Genomic DNA, 9965 nt, shown 5'->3' on the forward strand with positions numbered 1-9965 from the left:
TGTTGCTTTGAAATAATGCGGAATTGATAATCAATACAACTACTAGATGTATGGATAGTAAAGCAAGAAGGCTTAGATGAGAAGAGCAATAAGTCAAGTTTCTTTCTTGCGAAGTTTTGCTTCACTAAATGAGAATTTAACTTGAAGCAACACCAAATGATATTGACAAAGAATAGCGCAAGAAAACTTAGAGAAGGGAAAACAAACAAATCACAAGCAATAAACACAAATGACACGGGTGATTTGTTTTACCGAGGTTCGGTCCTCGAAGGCCTAGTCCCCGTTGAGGAGTCCACTTAAGGACGAGTCTTTTTCAACCCTTTCCCTCTCTCCACCGATCACCCAAGGATCGGTGAGCTCTTCTTCTTCTCAAGGATCACTCTCGATCCCGCAAGGACCACCACACTCTTTGGTGTCTCTTGCTAGCTTTTACAAGCCTCCAAAACTTTGGAGGAAGTTCAATGGGAGTCAAAACTCCACGCGCAAATGATCACAAAGATGTAGCACACACTATCTCTCAATGAATCTCACAAGGCACTAGTGCTAAACTCAAATGAGTAGCTATCTATTGCTTGCTCTCTCTTTTGTGGCACTTGTGTTGGTTGTAGTGGTCTAGATCTTGTGTATAGGATGTATCAATGAATATATGTGGTTGGGAGGGCTTGAGTATGTCAACTAAGTGACTTGGAATGTTGCTTGGGCTCCCACCCCTTAAAGTGGCCGGTTGGGGTGGTATTTATAGCCACCAACCAAAATGCAGCCGTTGGAGAAGGCTGCTGGCGATGGGCGCACCGGACAGTGTCCGGTGCGCCAGCCACGTCACCAGGCCGTTGGGTTCCGACCGTTGGAGCTCTGACTGCTGGGCCCGCCTGGATGTCTGGTGGCGCACCGGACATGCACTTTAGAGTGTCCGGTGCGCCGGCTCGCGCGTGCCTGACTTCTGCGCGCTTCTGGCGCGCATTAAATGCGTCTGCAGGTGACCGTTGGCGTGAAGTAGCCGTTGCTCCGCTGGCACACCGGACAGTCCGGTTAATTTTAGCGAAGCGGATTTCCGAAGCCAGCGAGTTCAGAGTCGCTCTTCCTTGGAGCACCGGACACTGTCCGGTGTACACCGGATAGTCCGGTGAATTATAGCGGAGCGCCTTTGGATTTTCTCGAAGGTGAAGAGTTTAGCTTGAAGTCCCCTGGTGCACCGGACAGTCCGGTGCGCCAGACCAGGGAGCCTTTCGGGATGCCTTTAGCTCTCTATCTTTGAACCCAACTTTGGTCTTTTTATTGACTGGTTGTGAACCTTTGGCACATGTAGATCTTATAGACTAGAGCAAACTAGTTAGTCCAATTATTTGTGTTGGGCAATTCAATCACCAAAATCTATTAGGAAATAGGTGTAGGCCTAATTCCCTTTCAATCTCCCCCTTTTTGGTGATTGATGCCAACACAAACCAAAGCAAGTATGGAAGTGCATAATTGAACTAGTTTGCATAATGTAAGTGCAAAGGTTACTTAGAATTGAGCCAATAAAAATTATCATAGGATATGCATGGATTGTTCTCTTCATTTTTAACATTTTGGACCACGCTTGCACCACATGTTTTGTTTTTGCATAATTTTTGGAAAATCTTTTCAAAGTCCTTTTGCAAATAGTCAAAGATAAGTGAATAAGAATTTTGAGAAGCATTTATAAGATTTGAAATTTTCTCCCCCTGTTTCAAATGCTTTTCCTTTGACTAAACAAAACTCCCCCTTAATGAAATCCCCCTCTTAGTGTTCAAGAGGGTTTTGATATTAATTTTGAAGAGGGTATACCAATTTGAAATTATATCACAGGTAAGATACCAATTTGAAAATACTTCTTTTAAAATAGGATACCAATTGAAAAATTCATCATTTCAAGATCTTTAAATTTTGAAAATTGGTGGTGGTGCGGTCCTTTTGCTTTGGGCTAATACTTTCTCCCCCTTCGGCATGAATCACCAAAAATGGATACTTTGAGTGAAATATAAGCCCTTAATTAACTACTTTCTCCCCTTTGGCAAATAAAACATGAGTGAAGATTATACCAAAGACGGAGAGACGACGGGATACCGGCAAAGAGTGGATAATACCAATGGAGTTGAGTGGAAGCGATGTCTTTGCCGAATACTCCATTTCCCTTTCAATCTAAGACTTAATACATGAGATGCTCATGAAAACATATTAGTCTTAGCCTTGGCACACAATGAAGATAAGAAATATGCAAATGTACCAAAGGAAAGAGACATGATTAAAAAAGATATGTCAATTAAGCTTAATCAATTCTATACAACATAGATTGCTCCCCCTAAATATGTGCATAGAGAGGAAAACAATTTTTTGGTCTAAAATGCCAAGTGCACATAATTAGGTTAATGAGACCATGTCTATATTATAAAGAGTGTAAAGTGCATTGTGCCAAGGTATAGGTGTGATGCTCATGACAGTTTATGCACATATGAAAGCATGTTGTGAATATCTCAAGTATTTTCCCTTAAGGATTTCAAAGAGGCTTAAGGACCATCCACCTTTGGAACAAAGGCAGCTTATCCTTGTTACAAGGTTAAGCTTTAAGCTCTTTGACAATAAAATCACTTCACCCAGTTTAAACAAAGATGCAAGAATGAATGTTTGAGAAGTTAAACTAGGTATGAAGCAGGGTTTAATGCGTGAACATGCTTTCTCTTCCTTTTATATAAGATATACAAGGAATGTAGGAAGATTTAGGTACATGTATGAATGAGATTGAGGAGTTTTACCTTTTTGTACCTTTACATACGGATGCTCTCTTCATTGTGCTTTGTCCTTAGTCTTAGTTGCTTAAGACCTATACTTAAGACAATATATGGAAATATTTCGCACAGGAGAGAGTTCTTACAACTAGTGATCCATTTCTAAGTCATTGTTATTAGATATCAAGTAGATCACTAATTGCTCAAATATATCAAGAATTCTCCTTTTAACTTAGTGCATATCAAGATAGATGTTGATTGAAATTACCAATTGAGATTAAATTGAAATTACATGAGGTACTAAGAAGCATAAGTGATAATTGAAGTTATTCAATGATCATACAACAGATGCGATCAAAAGAACAACATGAGCATTAGATTAACAAATAAGCTTATTTAGGAGAATCCAGTAAGCATGCTACATTAGCAATGAAAGCAACAATCCTTGATAAAAGCGACATAATTTTAACAAGTTGGATTGATGTGTAGTAGCATACTATATGAGAAACATTATTCTCATGCAAGAGACTGTATGAAATTACTAAGATAAAGCAATAGTCTCAACATAATCAAAATATAAGAATGGACTCCCCCTAAAGATATGCATCAAGTAATTGAAAGAATTGATTTCGATGCATTCACTTTTAAAGACATAAAGGGAGACTCATTATACATCTTGATCGAGGCTTATAAAATTTGCAATAAACAACTTAAGCCTGTAATCTCATAATAAAAAGGATTTAGAATGCATACAACCACACCATTGATTGTTGTGAAGACCTTATTGTCCAAGTAGGTGTTGTTGTCCTTGATGTTTTTCCTTTTTCATTTGAGTGTCTTCCCTTTGTAGTTGTCTCTTTTTCCTTCCAAACTTATTGAAAATACTCAAGAGAGATGTTAATAGCGCGAGGGAGTATATGATGAAGGATGATCTCTTTAGATAATCAATATACACAATTCATCATCCACAAGACATGAGGTAAGATTCTTATTATTAGTGCACATCATTAGAAAAGAGGAATATGCACTATGTAACCATTTGATCAATCATAGGAATTTACTTCTTCATATTGAATTTATTAATCATTACTTTAAAAACAAGTCAATATGAGAACATTTATAGCAAAGGTATGAAATAGATTCTAATGAATAAGTGCATTAATGAGATTGAGGTTGAATGCACATCTTAGCAAATTTAAATTCAATAAAGAATCTATTTCTTCACAAAGATATAATTAGTAAACAGTCATTGATGGGAACTACATTTGGTTAAGAAGATGAGTTCCCATACCTTTGCTCTTACATTTCTTCCTTTGGGTGAAGATCAACCCTTTGAGGCTTGTGGCATTAAACTTGCACTTACTTTCTTGTCGATTCTCATAGGTAAGCTCAAGTGAAAAGTTAATGGCAACACAAGCACTAGTTTCCCTTTTTGTAATCATTTTGATAAGGAATGAAAAACTAGATTACTAAAGGCATGGAAACTTCATAGCATGAACTAGATTATCCATAGAAGATGTTATGCTCAATTTTAACTCATAAAACAAGCATAACCAATCCTTTAAGATTATGAGAATAAATCTAATTCATGATACGGAAAGCAATAAATGTAGAAGAATCATATCCAATTTAAGCAATAAGACATACAACATAAATTATTGGATTGATTTTTCTTGTCATGATGGATTACGCATTTCCATAGAGAAACTTATTCTCTACATGTGAGACTACTTAGGTTACTTAGATAAAAACATTAGTCTCATTATTCTAGACATAAAGAAAGATTCCTTTTTATAAGTGTCTTTAGGATTTGAATTCCTTACATGACACCTTATTCCTTTAAGAACATGGAATCTCTATCTATATCTAGATCATGGCAATAATAGGATAATTAAAGATAAAAACATGCCATGGGAACTTTGCAACAATTTAAAGCATGTAGATTGCCATAATATGAAAATGATGAATATGCAATCTACCATATGAGAGGAAATTCTTTAAGGAATGGTGATGTAATTTAAAGACATCTTAAGTGCTTCCTATTTCTATGTGACCACACAAGACACATGATAATTTTAAGATAATTGCACTTAAGAACATAAGTGTTACCATCCTTTGACTTTCCTCCATGTTGTAGGCTTTGACTTTTCCGCATAGGATAATTCTTTATTTCCTACAACATCAACAACTTCCCTCGAGATGATATGAGTTTAAGATATGACAATTTAAAATAACCTTGGGTCAATCTTGGATATAGATCATTGAAGATTGATAGCTTGAGTCAAAAAATTGAATTGACTTTCTTAAGCACCCCAAAGTTTCATATCATCTTCTTCTCCTACAAAGCTTGGCAAGCATGTTTTGGTACCCATCTCTTGATGGGTCCATCAAGGTTAGTCAACAAAGATCTAGGAACCCAAATGTCCTTAGTGTTAGTATTTGGTAAACTCATTACCTTTCTAACACAAGTTGCAATTTTGGGTTGCCTAGTTACATGAGAAATAATTGACAAGTTAGGAGCGGGATTGTTACCAATGGGACAATCCTTGCATTGATGTCCCTTCTTCCGGCATGTGTAGCATAGACGTTTTCCAAGTTTTGAAGATTTCTTCTTTACTTGTTTGTTGCTTGCTACATGGTTAGTATAGACTTTCTTTTCTAACATCATGCCATTTTGTTTTAAATAGGGACAAGATTTAATGAAGTGTCCCTTCTTTGAACATTTAAAACAAAGTTTATCATCCTTGTTAATAATCAAGCTATTTTTAATGTAGGGACAAGACCTAATCAAGTGTCCCTCTTCAAAGCATTCACTACACTTCTTATTTTTCTTAGTGTGAAGTGTGGCTTGATCATTACCTTGGATGTTACCTTGTATGGCGGCACGGTTGAGGCTTTTGGAGGAGATATTGATTTTCTTCTTTTGTTCCTTCCTCTTAGCAATCCTCAAGTCCTTGACATTTTCTTTGAGGGTTTTAGTGCATGCCACGGTTGTTCCCGTCTCAAGCTTCTTCACCATGTAATCACGATTATCTTGAGAAGGTTGAGCAATACACTTCCCTTTTAGTTGTGTCAAGCTCATCTTTAGCCTCTCATTTTCTTCTTTGAGCTTTTGATATATATCATCTTTTGTTCCTACAAATTCTAGCTCAAAGGAAGGTTTGCTTGTTGACGAACAACAAGCATTAGCACATGGTAATATAGTATCAATTTGAATACATGTGCATGAGTGAGGTTGTTGGGATTTTAAGTTTTCTATCACAACCTCATGAGTAACATTTAATATGATATGATCATCCATAAGATTTTCATGAGAGTATAGGAGCATATCATATTTTTCTTGAAAAGCTAGATTTTCAACTTTTAGCTTTTCTACTTGGTCCTTAAGCAAGGTATTCCTATTTACTAATTGAGCGATACAATGTAAAGCGTTATCTTGCTCAATTGAAATAGTTTCATACCTTTGGACCAAATCAACATGAGAGCACTTTAGCTCCTCATGTTCTTTAGTCAACTCGTCAAAGTGTAGCATTTTTATGGAGAGAACATCTTCTAGCCTTTGACGAGTTTCGCTTTGCTCTCTCGCTCTTTCTAGAAGTTTGAGCATGACCGCCTTATCTTCTTGGCTTAGGCGAGCGTAGAGTTGCACAAAGCTCCTTTCTTCCTCCTCATCCTCGTTTGTGCTTCCGCTATCATTTTCATTAGCCATACAACACATGTGGAAATTGAAATGGGAAGACAAACCTTTTGGAGAGGTGGATTCATCATTTGGTCTCCATCGTTCATTCTCTTCTTCTTCCTTGCAAGGGTTAGTATCACAAATACCAAAGGAAGTAGAGACACAAAATGAACTATCATGTTTGGACTCATCAAATTTGCTTCTAATTCTAGTCCAAATATCATGCGCATCATGAATGGATTCATTATAATTTGTAATGAAGGCACGACAATCTTCTTTGCTAAGAGAATTTCTTAAGATGTCATAAGCTATGAAGTTTAAGTGTATACATCTTCGATCTTCCTCCGAAGCATTATAATTAGAGGGCATGATACTCTTGTTTATAATTTGTTCTAAAAGTGGATCTATGGTTCTAAAAGCATTTAGCACACTAGTAGACCATGAATCATAGTTAGAACAATCATCAAATAAAATCTCAAGAGTTACCTCCTTCCGAGTTGTATTCTCCTGGGTCTTCTTGTTCTTTTGGGATCTTTTACGAGCCATCACTTCGAGTTGTTAGACTCAAGATGAAGTGCCTAGCTCTGATACCAATTGAAAGTCGCCTAGAGGGGGGGAGGATAGGCGAAACCTGAAAATTAAAACTTTATCCCCCAACTAGATCCCTTGATTAGTGGTTAGAACAAGATAAACAATTATCGGAGTATAAAAGCTAAGTCCTTTGCTTGTAAAGAATGTTGCTTTGAAATAATGCGGAATTGATAATCAATACAACTACTAGATGTATGGATAGTAAAGCAAGAAGGCTTAGATGAGAAGAGCAATAAGTCAAGTTTCTTTCTTGCGAAGTTTTGCTTCACTAAATGAGAATTTAACTTGAAGCAACACCAAATGATATTGACAAAGAATAGCGCAAGAAAACTTAGAGAAGGGAAAACAAACAAATCACAAGCAATAAACACAAATGACACGGGTGATTTGTTTTACCGAAGTTTGGCCCTCGAAGGCCTAGTCCCCGTTGAGGAGTCCACTTAAGGACGGGTCTTTTTCAACCCTTTCCCTCTCTCCACCGATCACCCAAGGATCGGTGAGCTCTTCTTCTTCTCAAGGATCACTCTCGATCCCGCAAGGACCACCACACTCTTTGGTGTCTCTTGCTAGCTTTTACAAGCCTCCAAAACTTTGGAGGAAGTTCAATGGGAGTCAAAACTCCACGCGCAAATGATCACAAAGATGTAGCACACACTATCTCTCAATGAATCTCACAAGGCACTAGTGCTAAACTCAAATGAGTAGCTATCTATTGCTTGCTCTCTCTTTTGTGGCACTTGTGTTGGTTGTAGTGGTCTAGATCTTGTGTATAGGATGTATCAATGAATATATGTGGTTGGGAGGGCTTGAGTATGTCAACTAAGTGACTTGGAATGTTGCTTGGGCTCCCACCCCTTGAAGTGGCCGGTTGGGGTGGTATTTATAGCCACCAACCAAAATGCAGCAGTTGGAGAAGGCTGCTGGCGATGGGCGCACCGGACAGTGTCCGGTGCGCCAGCCACGTCACCAGGCCGTTGGGTTCCGACCGTTGGAGCTCTGACTGTTGGGCCCGCCTGGATGTCCGGTGGCGCACCGGACATGCACTTTAGAGTGTCCGGTGCGCCGGCTCGCGCGTGCCTGACTTCTGCGCGCTTCTGGCGCGCATTAAATGCGTCTGCAGGTGACCGTTGGCGTGAAGTAGCCGTTGCTCCGCTGGCACACCGGACAGTCCGGTGTACACCGGACAGCCCGGTGAATTTTAGCGAAGCGGATTTCTGAAGCCAGCGAGTTCAGAGTCGCTCTTCCTTGGAGCACCGGACACTGTCCGGTGTACACCGGACAGTCCGGTGAATTATAGCGGAGCGCCTTTGGATTTTCCCGAAGGTGAAGAGTTTAGCTTGAAGTCCCCTGGTGCACCGGACACTGTCCGGTGGCACACCGGACAGTCCGGTGCGCCAGACCAGGGAGCCTTTCGGGATGCCTTTAGCTCTCTATCTTTGAACCCAACTTTGGTCTTTTTATTGACTGGTTGTGAACCTTTGGCACCTGTAGATCTTATAGACTAGAGCAAACTAGTTAGTCCAATTATTTGTGTTGGGCAATTCAATCACCAAAATCTATTAGGAAATAGGTGTAGGCCTAATTCCCTTTCAATATCTACATGGACCACAAGAGCCTCAAGTACATATTCACTCAGTCAGAGTTAAACATGAGGCAACGAAGATGTCTAGAATTGATCAAAGACTATGAGTTGGAGATTCATTATCACCAAGGCAAGGCAAATGTGGTTGCAGATGCTCTTAGTAGAAAGAGTCAAGTTAATATGTTGGCCGCTCACCCGATGTCGTATGAGCTAGCAAAGGAGTTCGATAGATTGAGTCTCATATTTCTAAACAACACTCAAGGAGTGGCAATTGAGCTAGAGCCCACTCTAGAGCAAGACATCAGAAAGGGTCAGAAGGATGATGAGAAGATAAACGAGATCCGACAGCTGATCATAGATGGAAAAGGCAAGGATTTCCGTGAAGATGCAGAAGGAGTGGTATGGTTCAAAGATAGATTGTGTGTTCCTGATATCAAATCGATCCGGGAACTGATTCTCAAGGAAGCCCATGAGACAGCATACTCTATACACCCTGGTAGTGAGAAGATGTACCAAGACCTGAAGAAAAGATTCTGGTGGTATGGTATGAAAAGAGAAATAGCAGAGTATGTGGCTGTATGTGATAGTTGTCAGAGGATTAAAGCAGAACATCAGAGACCTGCATGTTTGTTGCAGCCGTTACAGATTCCTCATTGGAAATGGGATGAGATTGGGATGGACTTTATAGTTGGTCTGCCCCACACTCGAGCTGGTTATGACTCCATCTGGGTAGTCGTGGACTGTTTGACAAAGGCGGCCCATTTCATACCAGTCAAGACCACCTATAACAGTGCAGTGTTGGCAGAGTTATACATGTCTCGGATTGTGTGCTTGCATGGTATTCCAAAGAAGATAATATCGGATAGAGGCACCCAGTTTACTTCTCACTTTTGGCAGCAGCTACATGAAGCTTTGGGTACGCACTTGAAATTCAGTTCAGCTTATCACCCGCAAACAGATGGTCAGACTGAGAGAACCAACCAGATTCTTGAGGATATGTTGAGAGCTTGTGCTTTGCAAGACCAGTTAGGATGGGACAAGAGGCTACCGTATGCAGAATTCTCTTACAACAACAGCTACCAAGCCAGCCTGAAGATGTCACTGTTTGAAGCGCTTTATGGAAGGAATTGCAGAACTCCACTGCATTGGGACCAACCTGGTGAAAGACAGGTGTTCGGACCAGATATTCTGCTTGAAGCCGAAGAGAACATCAGAATGGTCCGGGAGAATTTGAAGGCAGCACAGTCCAGACAACGAAGCTATGCTGACATCAGAAGAAGGGAACTCAGTTTTGAAGTGGGATATTATGTCTATTTGAAGGTGTCACCCATCAGAGGAACCAAAAGGTTTGGAGTCAAAGGCAAGTTAG

The sequence above is a fragment of the Zea mays genome, chromosome 1 (assembly GCF_902167145.1).
Source record: "Zea mays cultivar B73 chromosome 1, Zm-B73-REFERENCE-NAM-5.0, whole genome shotgun sequence".
NCBI classification, from domain to species: Eukaryota; Viridiplantae; Streptophyta; class Magnoliopsida; order Poales; family Poaceae; genus Zea; species Zea mays.